This window comes from Lampetra fluviatilis, chromosome 18, assembly GCF_964198595.1.
Source record: "Lampetra fluviatilis chromosome 18, kcLamFluv1.1, whole genome shotgun sequence".
Lineage (NCBI taxonomy): Eukaryota > Metazoa > Chordata > Hyperoartia > Petromyzontiformes > Petromyzontidae > Lampetra > Lampetra fluviatilis.
The window spans coordinates 7,752,841-7,772,868 of record NC_136292.1 but is presented as its reverse complement, the minus strand read 5'-3'; the positions used below and the strand labels follow the sequence as shown (position 1 = coordinate 7,772,868).

At 48.0% G+C, this 20,028-nt stretch overlaps 1 long non-coding RNA gene and 1 pseudogene across 1 annotated transcript; one reads left to right on the top strand and one right to left on the bottom strand.

Annotated features, from left to right (window-relative positions):
- Positions 1-515: 515 nt before the first annotated feature.
- On the top strand, positions 516-4,113 carry LOC144937026 (uncharacterized). The gene is made up of 3 exons (XR_013637554.1): positions 516-1,281; positions 2,953-2,993; positions 3,901-4,113. It is a non-coding gene; the product is annotated as an uncharacterized LOC144937026 (long non-coding RNA).
- A 5,349-nt stretch (positions 4,114-9,462) lies between these two features.
- Positions 9,463-20,028, bottom strand: part of LOC144937278 (pyruvate carboxylase, mitochondrial-like) — a 72,447-nt pseudogene continuing 61,881 nt past the window's right edge.

Genomic DNA, 20,028 nt, shown 5'->3' with positions numbered 1-20,028 from the left:
TCCTGGGCATCACGTAGGTTGACTCAGCCTCAAATGAGTAACTGGCGCGGTGTGCAAACATCGACACTGGGGAGACAAAGGCAGTCGGGCGTGGTTATGGCCACCCTTGTTCCGTGCCGGCACTCGTTAACAGCACTTGTCCCAACAGTCTGTTAGGGCTATACGGGGGATCTTTAGGTATTTTTGCATGTTACTCTATGCGAGCGTCTGAGTGCTTTTCTCTGTACACACAAACACACGTGGTCCTGACAACGCACACGTGGTCCTGGCAACGCACACGTGGTCCTGGCAACGCACACGTGGTCCTGGCAACGCACACGTGGTCCTGGCAACGCACACGTGGTCCTGGCAACGCACACGTGGTCTTGGCAACGCACACGTGGTCTTGGCAACGCACACGTGGTCCTGACAACGCACACGTGGTCCTGGCAACGCACACGTGGTCCTGGCAACGCACACGTGGTCCTGGCAACGCACACGTGGCCCTGACAACGCACACGTGGTCCTGACAACGCACACGTGGTCCTGGCAACGCACACGTGGTCCTGGCAACGCACACGTGGTCCTGGCAACGCACACGTGGTCCTGGCAACGCACACGTGGTCCTGGCAACGCACACGTGGTCTTGGCAACGCACACGTGGTCTTGGCAACGCACACGTGGTCCTGACAACGCACACGTGGTCCTGACAACGCACAGGTAGGGAACCCGTAAGACCGGCCAGGTGAGCTCTCTCTCTCTACAGCTTCCGGCGTCGCCACACGGGCCCGGCCCGACTCAAATCGCTGGCGTCTCGGTTCAATTCCAGACTGGGGTGAGAGGTTACGGACAACATGGGAAGTTCCCCGGACCGCAGGGTTTCCACAGATCCGATTGGACTCCGGGTTGCGTTGTCTCTGGGACGTCTGCGGGTGGAGGTGACGTGAGCAGGTGAATAATTATAGAGAAGTCACTGCAGCGTGCAGCCACTGAGATGAGAGATTCACGATGACGCGGTGCGGGGCGGAATTGAAGAATGAAACAGAGCTGCGTGTGTATAGTATCTAGAGATCCTGCACCTGGAGTCTGGGAACCCTGCACCTGGAGCCTGGAGACTCTGCACCTGGAGCCTAAAGAGGCCCTGCACCTGGAGCCTGGAGACTCTGCACCTGGAGCCTAAAGAGGCCCTGCACCTGGAGCCTGGAGACTCTGCACCTGGAGCCTAAAGAGGCCCTGCACCTGGAGCCTGGAGACTCTGCACCTGGAGCCTAAAGAGGCCCTGCACCTGGAGCCGTCTGAAGCGTGAGTTGCCGCGTCCCCAGTGCTGATGTCTGAGATGTATCCGCGCTGAGTGACGCTTCCATGCCGGGATGTGAATTGGGGAAGGAGGTGTGAAGCTTGGCATAGGGTGTTCATGTTGATTTCGGAATAGTTTATTTCACCCATTGAAAATCGTAAAGCCCCATTGATGCGCTCTGTGTGTATCTCATTAAGAGGAGTCATGGTTCCTCAATCTCGTTATACTCCGTGCACAGTGAGTGTAGGTGTTACTGGGTATGTGTTTACATACCCAGCAGTGCGCTGCGCTATCGACCCGGCACCCCTAGTTCGATTCCGAGTCACGGCCACCAACACCAGTGACGATTGTCTGAACCGGTCCTGGGCCTCTGCTAGGTCGACTCGGCCTCGGTGTGTAAACATCGCCACGAGGGATACAAAGACGGTCGGGCGTGGTGCTGGCTAACCCACCCCCTCGTGTGGCGTGACGGCCTTCATATGTGCTACCCGCTAACAGCACTTGCCCCAAAAGTTTGAGGCTATACGAAGGATGTTTGTTTATTTTCTTTGCGTTTGTGTACAAAGGTCCACCTCTATACATTCAACTCGTACATGTTTGACCACGTAATGTTAACCACGTAATGTTAACCACGTAATGTTGACCACGTAATGTTAACCACGTAATGTTGACCACGTAATGTTAACCACGTAATGTTAACCACGTGGAAATCTGGATTTAATAATAGTCGCCGTTCACCACGAAGTGGCGATGACGTCACCACGATTGTGCCATGCTAGGTGCACTTTGAGGTGCACTTTGAGGCCACGTGAAATGGTCCGCTGGAAGGAGGTCACGGGACAGACCCTGCAGGTGCCACCTGTTGACTGAGATTACTGGAAGATGTACCACCTGTGCCCCCTACTGTGCCAACTTGGCGTTTTAGGTGCCCGTCGCTCCGCTCGTTGTTGTGAGCGTCACTCCTCTGTCCCCTGCTGTTGAAAGGCGACTGCCTCCAACTGCCCAGTAGCAGTGTCCTTCACGAGTCTCCTCCACAGAGGCCGACCTTGACACCGCTGGTACCATAATGCAGCAGGTCCACCCAGCTCGACATCCTCCGGCACCACATCAGTCCATATTTTCTCTAGCCCGTGATAACACGTACAATATCATAATACGTACACAATCACCACTAATCGTACGTACATGCACAGACCGTTCTTATCAATCCGCTGCTGAATGAGGACATCCCCACTGTGTGTCGATCAGTGGGCGCTGTTTAACCATGCTTCAGCAAAGCTGCTCAGTGCGAGTTGGTTGAACACGCAGGGAGACATACGTAGAGTTCTGTTGATGCTATTGTTTTTCTTCTGCACTGCTCTGTGCTGCCCATCACAGCCAAGCAGCCTAGAGCACCTGGTGGTCGCCCATTAAAGCACTATCCAGGCTCATCCTTGCTTAGCTTTTGAGATCCGATGATATCGGGGGGTTTCGTCACAGGTGTTACTTGAATTGTACGGGTAATTAGGTAGGTGAGCGCAAGGCCGTAATTATAATATATATTGGGTGACACATCCCCCCCGATATTCAAACATGCTCAAAATGTCCCCCCCAATATATTGCTTTAAAATAGATTTCCGTTTATATGATTGTGGTTATGGTTGTACTTTATTAATCCATAATCTCTGCCATTACAGACAATGAAACAAGAAAAGGTAAAAAAGAAAAGAACAGCAATGTAATACAATACACTGTTAGACATTGTTGTAAAAAAAAAGTCCATCCCATGTGTTTGTGAATTTTTAAATATTTTAGGCTGGAAATTTGTTTTAAAATTTGGATTTTTTTTTTCTGGGGGGGGGGGGGATCCCCAGAACCCCTGGAAGATTTGGTCCCCCCCAATATTGACTGCATGGCTACGGCCTTGGGTGAGAGCACGGGTAGAGTTGAGTGAGGTGAGAGGGGAGAGGTCGGGGAGAGAATGGTCTTCGTAATGTTCACTCACTGTCATTTTCACAACGGGATTTCACACCTCGGGTTCTGTGTTGCATGTTAGACACAATTGGTGTTGCTTGCAGTGGTATTTTTCTTTTAAACAAAAAAAACCCCGTCGCAATTAACCCTTAATGTTTTTTTTTAATTAAAGACGTGGGCAGTTGGATGTAGTCGGTTTGGGGATGTTGCCCTCCGTTGGGAACCCGTTGCTGGTCGCTGTGTGTACAGCTGCAGGACTTCTGTCAATCCACTGCTGGGTGAGGGCCTTTTGCAGTGTGTGTGTGTGTGTGTCATAGGAGTGACTTGACCGTTTTGTGGGGTTTAATGCTTTAAACAGCTACATTTAGTCGAGTTGTAATATTTCACTGTATTTATCTGAAATAAATCGTGTGGTTAGTTTAGTTTTTTCGTAATTTTTTTTTTTTATGAAAACGCCAATGGAATGCCAAATTCCTGCAATGGCAATGCTCCCCGTGGGATATCAATGACTGTTTTTAGCGGTGTCACTTACCCTTTAGAGGCTGGGCAGGTGATTTTGCTAAAATGTATGACTTACAGCTGAAATATTTGGTATGAATGCATTTTATTTGTAATAAAATAACACTTAATGCAAAAAAATATTTCTCCCTTGCACCACGTTTCCTTCACAGCTGGTCCAGGTCTCCATGATGTGGGCTGCTCCACCTGCTTTTTATAAACTGGGAGATGTTAGTACATTCACATTGTAGGTACACACACACGTTAGTCGGGACAGACAGACCTTAGTAGGGAGGGACAGACACACACACACACACCTTAGTAGGGAGGGACAGGCACACGCACACCTTAGTAGGGAGGGACAGGCACACACACACACCTTAGTAGGGAGGGACAGACACACACATATTAGTAGGGAGGGACAGACACACACACACCTTAGTAGGGAGGGACAGACACACTAGTGGGGAGGGACAGACACACGTTAGTAGGGAGGGACAGACACATTAATAGGGACACACGCCACTTAAATTACGCTTCGTGTTTATTCACCTCGAACCTTTGCCGGGGATGGAACCTCGTGCCTCCACGACTCCGGGTTTGTCTTTCATCGCCTCGCGCCACCGACTCTTCACACCCGTGCACGGCGCTCCGCGTGGTGGAGTGATTGCACGTGGCCCACATGGCTATGTAAATACAGGCGGTGACGTCGCCTGATTTATAAATCAACAAAAAAACCGAATGCGGGATTTGAACCCGGTACCTACGGGTTCGGAGGCAGTCGTGATGGCCAACTACACCACGCAGACTCACAGATGTTAACTACGTCGCGGTTATTACAACATCGGCGTTGTTGTCGTTGCATGTTTTTTTAATATATAAAAAATAAAATTACGTGTTTCATTTTGCGCTTGAATTTGCCGAACTAATAATCTAACTTTTTAATTCCTTTATATTAAGTTCACTTGCTTGCTTGCGCGCTTACGACCGTGCAAATCTTTCGGTCTTTTTTTAACCCACTTCCCGTGATCCAATCGAGCTGACATTTTGCACACAGACTCGTTGTGCGTGACAATTTATTTTCGTGAATTTTTTTTTCCATAACTTTACACTTTTTAGGAATTTGTTTTTATATTTAATTACCAATTGCTTAATGGTGGCAGGCAATCATCTGACCCATAGGTGGCAGCCATCTCAAGCCAGAGGACGAGAGGACTCTAGCCGCCACGCATATGAAGGTTTTTATAGTGAAAAACTGTTTTTACGGGTTAATTTTTGAAAGGTTGTATTTGAACGCAGGACTCCATGACTTTGAGCCCCACGTGCTCCCCACTCGACCACCGAACAGTGACGACGTCACAGGGCTCCACGTGCGATAATAAACACACTCGATGATGTAATCGCGTGATTTGTAAATTAGCAAAAAATAATCCCAGGACTTCATCTTCTTGGTTCTTTCGGTAAAGTCACGTAGAAGGGAAGTAATAAAATAATAAAAATAAAACATAATAAAACAATTCTCACGACGTTTCGGCCACAACGCAAGCAGCCATCCTCAGGCGAAGAATGAAACACCCCAAGCTTGGAGCGTATATTTAAGCTGGGTTAGAGGGGGGGGGAGGTGGGAAGAAGAGCGCCTAAACAAAATAATTTGCATATCAAGAGGAATTCAGCATATGGAAAATGCGTAGGAGGTGGGCGGGGGGGGTTCCAAATCAATACTATGCCCGTGCATTATGCAGGATTAGCAGCATCAAAGGGGGGGGGGGGAAGTGGGGGAGCATTAACAAAGGAAAGGAATGTTAATAGTATGTAGCTGTAGTTACTAAACAACCACGTAAAAAACTACAGTATAAACTGCATGACAAACTAAAGTATAAACTACATAGCATCATCAGTAAACTTACTATACTCTACAATAAGCTGAGTTACTAACAGTAAGTAATACATGAAAAATTCTACGTTGTAAAAAATTATATAATATGCTTCCATCTAAACTTTATTCTCTTACATCACACGCGTCTATACCGTACTATATACTTCCATAGGCAAAACCAACATTAAATTACATACTGTATTGCTATAAACCACCCTATACCTTATACATTTTTAATATAACACTATGTATTATTCTACCCACCCTAATGTGTATCAAAATGGTTTATTACGTCCTTCCAGTGATTGCTAAGCCAGAATCCATCTTCTCGGTTAAAATTGTCTCTGTGTTTGTAAATGTGGATCGCCTCATGTACGAATCTCTCATGATAGCCAGATGGCTTGCAGAGAACCTCTGTCTTGGAGAAGTCAATGTCATGTGAGCCCACTGAGTTGTAACAGTGATCTGCCACGGCTGAGGTGTTTGTCCTACAGTGTTTCAGGTCAGCTTTATGTTCACGGATGCGGTCCGAGACATGTCGTTTGGTTTCCCCAATGTAACTGCTACCACAGAGGCAACTTAGTTTGTAGACACCAGGGTACTGTATGTCTGGAACCACATCTTTTACAGACGGTACCAGATCACGGATTTTATGTACTGTGTTGAATCGGACCTGGATCTTGTGTTTAATCAGGATTTTGGAGATCTTTTTTGTGACCCCAGCAATGTAGGGTAAGGTGATGGTCTTGAAAGGCTCCTCAACAGGATCCTTCTTGGTGGTTGGAGTGATGGCTTTGCGGATTGTGTAGTCGGAGTAACCATTAGCCTTAAGAGCTTGGCGTACGTGTTTGAGTTCACTGGAAATGTGTTCATGGTCGGAGATGCATTGGGCTCTATGATATAGAGTCTTGATGAGGGAATTCTTCTGGGATGGATGGTGGTGGGAATCCGGTTTTAGATAAGCATCCGTGTGGGTGGCTTTCCTGTAGACAGAGTGTCTCGGACCGCATCCGTGAACATAAAGCTGACCTGAAACACTGTAGGACAAACACCTCAGCCGTGGCAGATCACTGTTACAACTCAGTGGGCTCACATGACATTGACTTCTCCAAGACAGAGGTTCTCTGCAAGCCATCTGGCTATCATGAGAGATTCGTACATGAGGCGATCCACATTTACAAACACAGAGACAATTTTAACCGAGAAGATGGATTCTGGCTTAGCAATCACTGGAAGGACGTAATAAACCATTTTGATACACATTAGGGTGGGTAGAATAATACATAGTGTTATATTAAAAATGTATAAGGTATAGGGTGGTTTATAGCAATACAGTATGTAATTTAATGTTGGTTTTGCCTATGGAAGTATATAGTACGGTATAGACGCGTGTGATGTAAGAGAATAAAGTTTAGATGGAAGCATATTATATAATTTTTTACAACGTAGAATTTTTCATGTATTACTTACTGTTAGTAACTCAGCTTATTGTAGAGTATAGTAAGTTTACTGATGATGCTATGTAGTTTATACTTTAGTTTGTCATGCAGTTTATACTGTAGTTTTTTACGTGGTTGTTTAGTAACTACAGCTACATACTATTAACATTCCTTTCCTTTGTTAATGCTCCCCCACTTCCCCCCCCCCTTTGATGCTGCTAATCCTGCATAATGCACGGGCATAGTATTGATTTGGAACCCCCCCCGCCCACCTCCTACGCATTTTCCAGATGCTGAATTCCTCTTGATATGCAAATTATTTTGTTTAGGCGCTCTTCTTCCCACCTCCCCCCCCCCTCTAACCCAGCTTAAATATACGCTCCAAGCTTGGGGTGTTTCATTCTTCGCCTGAGGATGGCTGCTTGCGTTGTGGCCGAAACGTCGTGAGAATTGTTTTATTATGTTTTATTTTTATTATTTTATTACTTCCCTTCTACGTGACTTTACCGAAAGAACCAAGAAGATGAATCCCTGCAGTCACGAAAGCTTTAAATCGAAATTTAATCCCAGGACGTGCACCTGGAATCACCAGCTTCAGCGGCAGCCGTGCTACCCCTTACACCACGACAGCTAGATGCGTGTAGCGACTTTTCTGGTTATTAGATCATTGTTTTAATTTTGTTGTGTTGTAAAATAATAAAATATTAAACCACATTCGCCTGCTAGCTTTTGATCTGCATGCATTATTGAGCTACGGCACATTATAGCCCGTCTAGGTTAGCTGCATCTCGAATCTCTTTAAATGCAAACATGCCAAAAAAAACCATTTATTTTTAACCCGGAATAATCCGCCTTGGAGGGCGATTGTTTTTTCGCACGGGGCAGGCAAGCTCACCCAAGATGTCCCAAATCTCTTGAACCACAAGCCATTCGCTGTCTGTAGTGCGGTATCCCACATCCCAAAGGCAGAATAATCCCATTGCCCGTTACTACACGTAGGCACACATGCACACCTACACACAAAGACAAAGATCCCCCGTGTAGCCTTGACAGACTGCTGGGGCAAGTGTTGTAAGCGAGCATCTATGTAGGCCGACACAGCCCACGTGGTAGTCGGTGACCAGCAACTACGCTCGGCCGCCTTTGTCTCCCCAGGGGCGATGTTTACACACAGCACCAGGGTACGGATTTGAGGCCGAGTCCGGGATAGATAGTCCAGGACTGGTCAAGATTATCGTCACTGGTGATGACCGTGAACGAGAATGTAATTCGGGTCGCCGGGTTCGTAGCTAAGCGTGTTATTCGCTGCAACACGGCTCCCCACCTCCACATAAAAGCCGACACACCAACACGCCTACTGTGTGCGTAATGAAGCTCACTGTGCACGCACACACGTGGGTGTATTTATCACACACATGCACACACCTGGTCCTGCCGTGCACGGGCAGGGAACCCGGAAGACCTGCCAGGTGAGAGCTCTCTCTCTCTCTGCACAGATCCCGGCGTCAGCACGCGGGGCCGTCCCGACTCAAACCGCGGGCGTCTCGGTTCAATTCCAGACTGGGGTGAGAGGTTATCAAAAATATGTGAAATTTACCGAACCCACAGAGTTTCCGCCCACTCGATTGGTCTCCTGGACGTGGTGTCTCTGGGACGTGTACAGGTGAGGGTGACGTGAGAAGGTGAATAATTACAGAGCAGTCACTTCAGCGTGCAGCCACTGAGATGGGAGATTCACGATGACGCGGTGCGGGGCTGCATTGAATTCAATGAAGAAACAGCCAGGGTCACTCAGTTCCGTGCGTACAGCACCCAGAGAACCTGCACCTGGAGCCGAGAGACCCTGCAATTGGAGAACCTGCACCTGGAGTCGTCTGAAGCGTGCGTTGCTGCCTCTGTCTGGGTCTGTCTGAGTTGAATCCGGGCTGAGTGACGCTTCCATGCCGGGATGCGAGGAGGTGTGGAGCTCAGCACGAGGCTTTGATGTTGATTCGGGAAGACTTAATGTAACCTCTTGGAAGTCTTGAAGCCCCATTGATGCGCTCGGTGTGTCCAGGGGTAGCTCATTAAGACTCAGGGTTCCTGCAACTCGTTAGACTCGGTGCACAGCAAGTGCAGGCGTTACTGGGTATGTGTTTACGTATAGATAACAGCCCATATATACACATTCAACTCAGTACTGTTAAACACACGGAAATACGGCCTTCCTAATAATACTTACATAATCATTATACGTGTCGGTCAAGGGGCGTTGATTTAACTATACTTCACCAAAGCTGATCAGTGCGGGTTGGTGAACACGCAGGGAGACAGCTGTAGAGTTTAATGGGATGCACAATTGGTTTTGCTGCACTGCTCTGCCCATCACAGCCACGCAGCCTATAACACCTGGTGGTCGCCCATTCAAGTACTCTCCAGGCTCATAGCTTTTGAGATCTGAGGATATAAGGTGATTTGGTCACAGGTGTTACTTTAACTGTGGCAACAGCCAGGGGCTGTTGCCACGGCCAGGGGCTGCTACCACGGCCAGGGGCTGCTGCCACGGCCAGGGGCTGCTGCCACGGCCAGGGGCAGGGGCTGCTGCCACGGCCAGGGGCTGCTGCCACGGCCAGGGGCTGCTGCCACGGCCAGGCCACACCGGGGCTCTCAAGGCGGGCGGGCGTGGGCGACGAGGAGCAGCGAACTCCCGTCGAGGGGAGCTTCACTGCGGCTTGGAGAGCAACCTTGGGGTTGCTGGAGCGGAGAGAACGGCGAGGGGAGTGGAGTGAGGTGAGAGGGGAGAGGTGGGGGAGAGAACGGTGAGGAGTGGAAGGAGGTGAAAGAACGGTGACGGCAGTGGAGTGAGGTGAGAGGGGAGAGGTAGGGGAGAGAACGGTGAGGGGAGTGGAGTGAGGTGAGAGGGGAGTGGTGGGGGAGAGAACGGTGAGGAGTGGAGGGAGCGAGCGAGAGAGAGAGCGAGAGAGAGAGAGCGAGCGAGCGAGGGTTACATAAAGCCCCGTTAAAAAAAAAACATTTTACGAAATGATGAACGAAACAAAGTGCCGAATACACCGAGCATCTTCTTGTTTCCACTGATCGTAAAAAAAAAAGGAGTGGAGGGAGGTGAAAGAACGGTGACGGGAGTGGAGTGAGGTGAGAGGGGAGAGGTAAGGGAGAGAACGGTGCGGAGTGACTTGACCATTCTTCACTCCTCCTGGTTATGATGGTGTGGGATTTAAAGCGTTAACTCTATTTAGTTGATTTGGTAATGTTTGATGGTATTTTTCTGAGATAAATAATGTTTTTAGTTGTATTTTGTCATGAAAACAACAATTTAATGTAAAAATCTAGCAATTGTGTCGCCCCCTTTTTGCTGGGTGCACACTACTGTTGCCACGTGACTGCTTGATTTTGGCAGGCTTTTCCACGATTTTGCGGAAATTCATGACTTAAAGCTGCAATACGTTGAGTATCCGCTGTAAATGCATTTATTTCCAAGAAAGTGACACTTTTAATGGGTATGTCCCATAGAACAGCGCCCTCTAGTTGTAAATAGCGCCCCTAGTGGTGAGACAGCGCCCCTAGTGGTGAGACAGCGCCCCCTAGTGGCAACTGTTTCATAGTTATGTAAAAATATATTTTGAAGTCATCTTCTCGGTTTTCTCGGTTCCCTCTCTCTGTTCCAGGTCGCTCTTCCACAGCTGGTCCTCCCCGTGGGCTGCTCCATGTCCTCAACACGGCCTGCACTCACACACAGTGGAGGGACACGCATGTTAGTACGGTCACATATCAGACACACACGTCAATACGTTCACATATTAGACAATCATTTGTGTTTATGCATCACCCACCTTTACCGGGGTTTGAAACCTCGATGACCTCGTCTGACTCCCGTCTGCTTCGGATGTTATCTCGCATCGCCTTGCGCCACCGAGTCTCCACACAAGTACAGGGGGCTCCGCGTGGTGTAGTGATTGCACTGCGCGCACGTGGCTGTCGAAACACAGGCAGCGACCGTCACTGCGTGGATAGTAAATCAGCAAAAAATCTAAAGGGGGATTCGAACCCGGCTCCTCGGCCTCTGAGGCCCCAGTGAAATACCATTACACTACACGGGCTCATGGGGATGTTGTTGCTGCTGCATGTTGTTTAATGTTAATAAAATAAATATAAATACAAGTTTCATTTGCGTTTGTGATTGAATTTGCCAAAAAAAATGTACAATTGAAAGGTTGGATTTGAACTCGTGACTCCGTGATTTGCTGCCCCACGTGCTACCCACTCGACCAATCAGTATCGATGACGTCACAGAGCCCCACGTGCTATAGAGTCTGCACCGTGTCCGCGTGGAACGACAATCACGTTCGACGATGTCATCACGTCATTTATAAGTTATCAGCAATGTGATCCGTGATTTGAATCTGGGTCATCAGCCCACGAGGAACGCGTGAGTGTTATGCTCGTTCTGGTTATACCATCGTTGTCCGTTGTTTTCATTCATATTGTGGAATTAAACAAACATTAAACCATACACAATACCCGCGATTTAAGGCACAACACAGCATGGATCGAGCACGGTGGGTTCAACTTCAAGTTCATTTATTAGGTGTTTCCCTGTGAGCCATTCGGCTCTTGAATCGGGTGCAACCGCAACAACAACAAAAAAACATGAACAAAAAACATCTTAAAGTGACTATGTGACTAAGTGCAAACAAAAAATCCAAGAAAAGACAGCAAAATATTGCAGAAAAAAATCACCGTACACCAACGCTGTGTGCAAAAATCCCAGTGGGATGCAAGTCAAAACCAACAACAACCACAAGACAACTTAGATTAAGGCCATCAGTCTAACTCTGTACTACAACAAACAAACATGGCTAAACCAATACACTTTTCGAAATCACCAAAATAAAGCCATGAAAGCAATTAAACAGTGATCATAGGAACTGTGACGGAATTTCACAATAAATGGCATAAACAACATGTACTACCAAAACCATGCAGCCATAGCTGGCTGCATGAGTCACTCCACAACAGCAGGAGCATCAATCGGAGTATAATAATTTTTCAATGCACCTTTAAGATCAGCACACTAAATCAAAACACAGGTCATACTTTGTAGCGATCATCCGGAGCGAAACATTTTATTTTAGGCCACTGAATAGCACTGGCAGCTAGGGGTGTACAACTCCTCTAGAGCAGTTTTGAGTGAAGATCTCATAGGTAGTGACTCAAGTTTCAATTTATTGGCAACAGCATTCCAGACCCTGGGGGCATCAATAGCAAAGGCCCTTCCTCCAGTATATGTACGGCAATAGGGAATATGAAGCTGCTGAATGAGTGTAGACCTTAGGTCAAATTTGTTCTTTGAAACAGAGAGAAGATCCAGCAGGTAATCTGCGGATTTTTTCGCAAGTACATCATGAATAAATAAGATCTGGTGCACAAGCCGTCGAACATTCAGAGATGTTAAGTTTGACCCAATGTAGAGATCACAGTGGTGAGTCCTATATGGGCAGTTCGCAGACGTATGAAGTGGACTTTGTCCTGACTCATGATTGGGCTTTTTGTGAAACTGTCCTGTCCAAGTGCAGGCCAGGCGACGGTAGCACAGCAAGTGGGTCCGAGAAACCGCCACCTCGCCGCCCTCGCTCTGCTGCTAAAACCAGGCTGACACGCTGCCACGTGACCTGCCGTCTCACACGTGTTCGTGGTGTTACGCGTGGTAAGGGGCCGTCCATAAATGACGTCACGCGATTTTGGACGATTTTTTACTCCCCCCCCCCCCCCCGTCGTCACACGTCACGAAAAGTCAGACCCCCCCCTCAAATATGACGTCACAAAGCTCTGCCCCCCCCACCCAAAAAAAAAACATGCTTCAAATCGCTTTAAACTATTGTCATTGTAGTGCGTATTTCATGTGGCGATGCACTCTGGTGTTGTAGGAGAAAACATTTGTTAAAAAGTACATTTAATTAAGTAGAACGTGTTGTCTATTTATTTAAAGTTGCGCATTTTGTTGTGACGTCACATTTCTCACCCCCCCCCCTCGTCACACATCGTCACAATTATCTGACCCCCCCCCCCTAGGTGCGTGACGTCATTTATGGACGGCCCCTAAGTCTGCACACGCAAGCCCGACCAGGATACACACGCCCCAAATCCAGGCGGCAGGCTTCGAGGAGGATGAATTTACGCACCGTGGGGGGCCGTTTCTCCCGGCTGCCGGGGAGGGTCAAGGGCCACATTCTCAGGCCCTTTTGAGACCCATCTACTCGACGTTCTGAGTCTTCGTTTTCTATCATCGCTGTTGTCGTCACGTTAAAATGAGGCCATGTTCATGTGGATCTCACGCAGAGAAGAGCCTTGCGTCAACAACAAAACAACCGCGGAAAATGACTTAACAAATCAATGTCTCCAAGTCCCTTTCATAGGCTCATTGTCTACACTGGAGATGCACCGTTTCCTATATATATGTACACAGGACTGCAAACGGAAGAGTATATGTTGCATTTCAATTCAACCCGTATGTTTACCTCCCAGCGCAGCATGTGAACAAGCACATGTGTGCACGATGGGGTTTATCTGTGCGTGTGCAGTCATTGGCAAGCCGTGAGCCGGTGCCATCAATTCGCTCCACTCGGAAATCCGGTTCCAGCTCCAGACGGCTCCAGTCCGGGTGTTCGTGGTGTAACCCTGCTTATCTGTCATCTAGACCCCCCCCCCTGCCCCCCAAAGCACATGGCTGCCCCCCCCCCTCTCACTCTTGCCCGCGAGAAACGGTGAATCACCAAGGTGATATTACGTGGATGGCTCCCAAACCTTGAAGGTTAAGGTTCATCTCTGCTTTTTATTTTCGTTATAACGTTTATATATATTTGGCTCACGTTATCTCGGCCAAATCTGTCTGGTAAGATGGATAAGGTGGTGATTTTATCTGCATGGCAACGGCTGATGGGCTCACTTTGCTTCAGCTGGCACATGTGTTAGATTAGGTTGCACACACACATGCACGATAACAATAACGATGCCATTTTGCCTGACATCTGCATGCATCATTCTTAGGAACTGCAATTTGCATATCCGCATTTAATATTCTCCCCACAAAGTCACATTGATCAAATGTAACTCGCAGAGATTAATATTACTTTGTTTAAAATTCTACCGATATTAAATTGTTATTAAATTACAGAGCCACAGCTTAGAATATCAATTTGCGGGCGTCGCTCTTTGCGAAGGAGGAGGCGTTTTGCGGGCGGAATAACGTCTCAAGAAGCGACACCACCGCCGTCTCTCCCCAACGCGCATTCGTCACAGCAAACGGAGCCTAATGGCCCTGCTGACAATGCCGTGTGTAATGCCAGCGCGCGCACAACAACAACACGCGATGCCCCCCTCCCGCCCTCCCCGTCTTGTGTGTCACTTTTTAAATCCTTTATATTAAGTTCACTTGCTTGCTTGCGCGCTTACGACCGTGCAAATCTTTCGGTCGTTTTTTAACCCACTTCCCGTGATCCAATCGAGCTGACATTTTGCACACAGACTCGTTGTGCGTGACAATTTATTTTCCTGAAAATTTTTTTCCAAAATTTTACACTTTTTAGGAAAAATGTCATTATATTTAATTACCAATTGCTTAATGGTGGCAGGCAATCATCTGACCCATAGGTGGCAGCCATCTCAAGCCAGAGGACGAGAGGACTCTAGCCGCCACGCATATAAAGGATTTATAGTGAAAAACTTTGTTTTTACGGGTTAATTTTTACCGCCTTGTGTTTCGGCAAAAAAATGCTCACGCACTCGCACGGGGTATCACACTCGGCGGGTGACAGCCATCCCACTCGTTGGTGTCTTGTCACTCACCGCTGGTGTCCCGTAGCCAGCGGGCCCCCAAAGGTCACACGCCTGCTTCAGCGGCACATTAACCCGCCAACGCAATAACACAATCAAACCTATTAACCTATTTTTTCTGAGCGAGCACCGCCGGTAATTAGGGGCAATCACCCAAGGTCTGTATATCGTGATTACAATTAGCATATTTAATTATGGACGAACGCCGCGCTTCGAGGCACGCGTGGCTACAAACGACGGCAAACGGTGCTTGTGTGTCGGTTTGCGTCTCTCTGCAGCTCCCTGCCATGCCAGGTCACCTCATTAGAGCCAAATTCTACGGCTCGCGCCGAGCCTGGGACGGCCTCCTCTGCTGTCTTCGAGACCTCGAGCATTCACAACCACAGCTCGTCACCTTCACCCCCCCCCCCCACACACACAAGGCGGACATAATCGCCGGGAGCGAGTTGAGCCCCGGCTTGTGTGTGTTGTTTTCAGCGAGACGACATTATTCATATCCGCGAAACTATTTTAATTGACGTAGTTGCATTTGTTTCACGTAGTTTAATTGACCGGATGCGTTTTAAATGGTTGAGATGCATCTAATTTGGTAGGTGTATTTTGAAAAGTTACGATGCGTTTGGCTTAATTCATTGGAATGTCTGCTGTGTGGTGAGCGACCGTGTGGTATGCGTGTATCCCAGAACCTTAAAGACTCTGTCCTCTAAAACATTCCGCTTCAATAAAATCACATTTGTTCTCATGCATTTCACATGCACAATAACCGTGTTTTCAGGACGAGGAATGAACATCAATGTTTGCGCATTTGTATTGATTAAATTAGCATATTTAGCATCAATACACTGCATAAAATCAGTTTGCAACAAAACATTACAGCAACAATGCTGTCACATATTCGTTCAAATTTTTCGCTTAAATAAATTACATCAGTATTTACACATTTTATAGATCACGCAGCGTATGTGATGCAGTATCAAGTCTCTGTATATCATGAGATTTTATTAAATCAGAGCAACATTGTGCTGATTTCTTTTAACCAAAAATGGCATGTACATTTTTGGGGGGGATGAAAAGTGACCATCAATATTTCCACATTGTATTGATTACATAGCGTTTCTATTATCGACACATCGCATACCAATCAGTGTTCAACCAAAATAAGAGCACGATCTTTCACCCCGTTTTTTGACCAAAACCTGACACAGGTTAGCATTGTTTAAGATGAAGCAAATACGGGTCACGACATACATCATACTTAAACAATACGCTGGCATTCGTCCCTCCACATGAAATAAAATACGTTTCTTAGTCCATCAGCCTGTCGGCTTTTCAGACCAATGTTATCCAGCAGCAGCAGCAGCATCTGTTTAAAGCAAGCAAACTCTGGACCGGTTTTTGACCTCCTGAGTCTCATCAGCAAGGTCAGGACTGCTGGTTCACCAGATGTCATTGGCAAGAGCACTCCATACAGATTATGGGATCCTGTTCAGTGATGCTGTACAACGTGAGAGGTTCTTCAACAGTTTGCGTAACTCTCCCCTCTCCCTTCGTCTTTTCCATCTCTTCCTAACCTTCGCTTCTCTCTCTCTCTCTCTCCATTACCTTGTTATTAAATCACTGCTCGGGGCACAATAGGTGTCCCCGAGCAGTGATTTAGAAAGCTATAATTATAATTATTCTGCCCCCGTGTACTTGTTGCGCTGAAAAGAAAAGACATATATTTATTAAATAATCAAAAGTGCCCGCGTAATTCTTTACTGCGTTGTATTGCTCTTTGGCTGTGCGCAGATGATGGAAGGCAGTGCTGAATTGGCTGGAGCCCTCCCAGTTTCCAATCACTTGGGGCTCCAGACCTCAGCTATCTGAGCTGGCAACACTTCACACGATTGTTGTTGGGGTGGGGATTCAACGAATGTGTTTGTATTTTTGTCGACTTAATTTGTGAAATAATTGAAAATTACAGCCGCGCCTTTAATGTGCTCGCCATCCAGTCTGTCTGACGTGGAGAGGATGAAAGCACGGGGGGGAGGGGGGGGTTAGTGGTGGTGGTGGCATCCCTCCCTGGGTCTCTGGGCTCCACCCGCGCAGTGTCTCCGCCACCAACGCTCATTTACGAACAGCTGGGCCCCTCTGGTCTGCGTGCGTCTGTCGGGCGGTGCGCGTCTCTTGTGTTCCAACACCGGCGACGATTATATCCGAACCGGTCCTGGTTCTCCCCTAGGTCGACTCAGTCTGCAATGAGTGCATGGTGCGGGGTTTAAACATCGACGCGAGGGAGACAAAGGCGACTGGGCGTGGTCCTGGCCACCCACTCTATCGTGTGCCGTTCCGGTCTTCATAGGTGCTCGCGAACACCACTTGCCCCAACACTCTGTTAAGGCTATACAGGGGCTCTTTGTCGTTGTGTCTCTGTTCACCTAAAATATATATTTGGGGGGGCGGGAGGCGGTGGCGCAGCTGTTTGCGCACTGCGCTCCGAAACCGGCCACGCGAGTTCGATTCCCGCTCATGACCAATATCCGAACCTGTCCTGTACCTCCCCTAGATCAACTTAACGTTAAATACGTAGCTGGTGTTGTCCGTAGAGAGCCAGACACCACGACCTGGCGTGTCCTTGCAGTCTCATTATATTATTTAGGCGCTCACACACAGCAATTGGCCCCTCGGTGTGAATGAGGTGCTTGTGATTTGTGTGCGCCCGTGCGTCTCACGTGCGTGTGGCCTCAAAAGTGCACCTAGCCTGGCACAAGTGCCGTGGTGACGTCATCGTCACTTGGTGGTGAATGGCCTCCGTGGGTGTTGAAATGGGGAGGGGGAGGGGGGCGCTTTGCGTCTCCGCCAACAAGCTCCGTTTCCACGCTTCATGTTGCACGTCCGTCGTGACCTTTTCGTTTACGGCGCGATCACAAAGTGTGTGAAATATGGCCAACAAGAACCGCGTTTACGCAACACAATAGACAGCACAGACGGTAACGTGCGTCTCTCTGAAGCGTGCAAGAAGGCCGTGGGGTCCGGGTGGCGCTACAACTCAGAAATGACGCTGACCCAGAACTGCTGAGAGCCCGGGTTCGAATCCAGGCTTCCCGCTGTGATTCAGTCGGGGTCTCTAACGTTGTCGGTTCAAAGTCTCAGCCCAATCACCGATGACTGCACCCAAAACGGTCTACATTCATTTTTGAAAATAACAAAAAATGTATCCGCTGCCATGCAACAAACAATACTTTCTGTGGCAGTGTGGGTGGGGAAGTGCTGTCCACCTAATGTGTGGACCAGGAGTCACTCGAAGGGAACTCAGAGGCAGCTCTGTGAAATCTGCTTCTGTGGGCTGTTTTCTACAACGAAGAGTAGCATTTTCTTGGTTCTTTCGGTAAAGTCACGTAGAATGGAAATAATAAAATAATAAAAATAAAACATAATAAAATAATTCTCACGACGTTTCGGCCACAACGCAAGCAGCCGTCCTCAGGTGGAGAACAGGTCTGTCGAGAAGACAGAGTCTGAGGACGGCTGTTTGCGTTGTGGCCGAAACGTCGTGAGAATTATTTTATTATGTTTTATTTTTATTATTGTATTATTTCCATTCTACGTGACTTTACCGAAAGAACCAAGAAGATGAATCCTTGCAGTCACGAAAGCTTTAAATCGAAGAGTAGCATTGCCGTGATTCTGAATATTTCATGTCATGTCATGATGCCAAATGACTTAAAAAAAAATCCATTGCATAATTAAGTAACAAAACGATCTAAATAGATTCAGGGTGATTATTGCACTTGCATCTTAACAGACAAGGATGTGAGATACAAATACACTCATACATGTAGTTGGCCAGCCATCCCCATGCAGGAACCTCGTAAAAGTGAGTCTTGAGGCTCAGTGAGGCTATTCTGAATAATACAAGAATAAAAAATAAATAACATTTCACTGAACCTCAGGACGCCACAAATCACATTCGCCTGTCGGCCGACTCTTGCCCGTACGGGGGCCATCTCTCGCGCAAAGGGTAAAATATCTGTCGGGATGTGGAGAGGCGGTTTATCTGTGGTTGCTGCAAACCAGACGGCTGACGGGCTGCCAGGCCACAATCAATAACCCATCAGTCAGTCAATTGCAATGTGGCTTGTTGATAAAACCCAAATCGGATTCCCAGAACCCTCATCAGCGCTGGCAACTCTCATCGGCTTGCGACATATCTCCAGGAACGCGTTACAAGACGCGCGGAACATCGCGTATGAAAATACACACGGACACGCGCACACACATCGCCGTATCTGTGTTTATATATGTGCACATTATTCTTAAAAGTCGATATGATGTCACCAGCTGGTTCTTTTTTTGGATTTGCTCTTCGTGTCTCACCGTGTGGATGTAAGCGTGCGTTTCTCCACGCTTCTGTGCGCACCCCTTTGCCCAATAATCCTAACCAACAAACTTACCAGCCACTAGTTCTAGCCATACCCCTAACCCTAGTCACCTACTCACCCAGCCACTAGTACTAGCCACACCCCTAACCCTAGTCACCTACTCACCCAGTCACTAGTACTAGCCCTACCCCTAACCATAGTCACCTACTCACCCAGCCACTAGTACTAGCCACACCCCTAACCCTAGTCACCTACTCACCCAGTCACTAGTACTAGCCCTACCCCTAACCCTAGTCACCTACTCACCCAGCCACTAGTACTAGCCACACCCCTAACCCTAGTCACCTACTCACCCAGCCACTAGTACTAGCCCTACCCCTAACCAGTCACCTACTCACCCAGCCACTAGTACTAGCCCTACCCCTAACTCTAGTCACCTACTCACCCAGCCACTAGTACTAGCCATACCCCTAACCCTAGTCACCTACTCACCCAGCCACTAGTACTAGCACTACCCCTAACCCTAGTCACCTACTCACCCAGCCACTAGTACTAGCCATACCCCTAACCATAGTCACCTACTCACCCAGCCACTAGTACTAGCCCTACCCCTAACTCTAGTCACCTACTCACCCAGCCACTAGTACTAGCCCTACCCCTAACCCTAGTCACTTACTCACCCAGCCACTAGTACTAGCCCGACCCCTAACCCTAGTCACCTACTCACCCAGCCACTAGTACTAGCCCTACCCCTAACCCTAGTCACTTACTCACCCAGCCACTAGTACTAGGCAT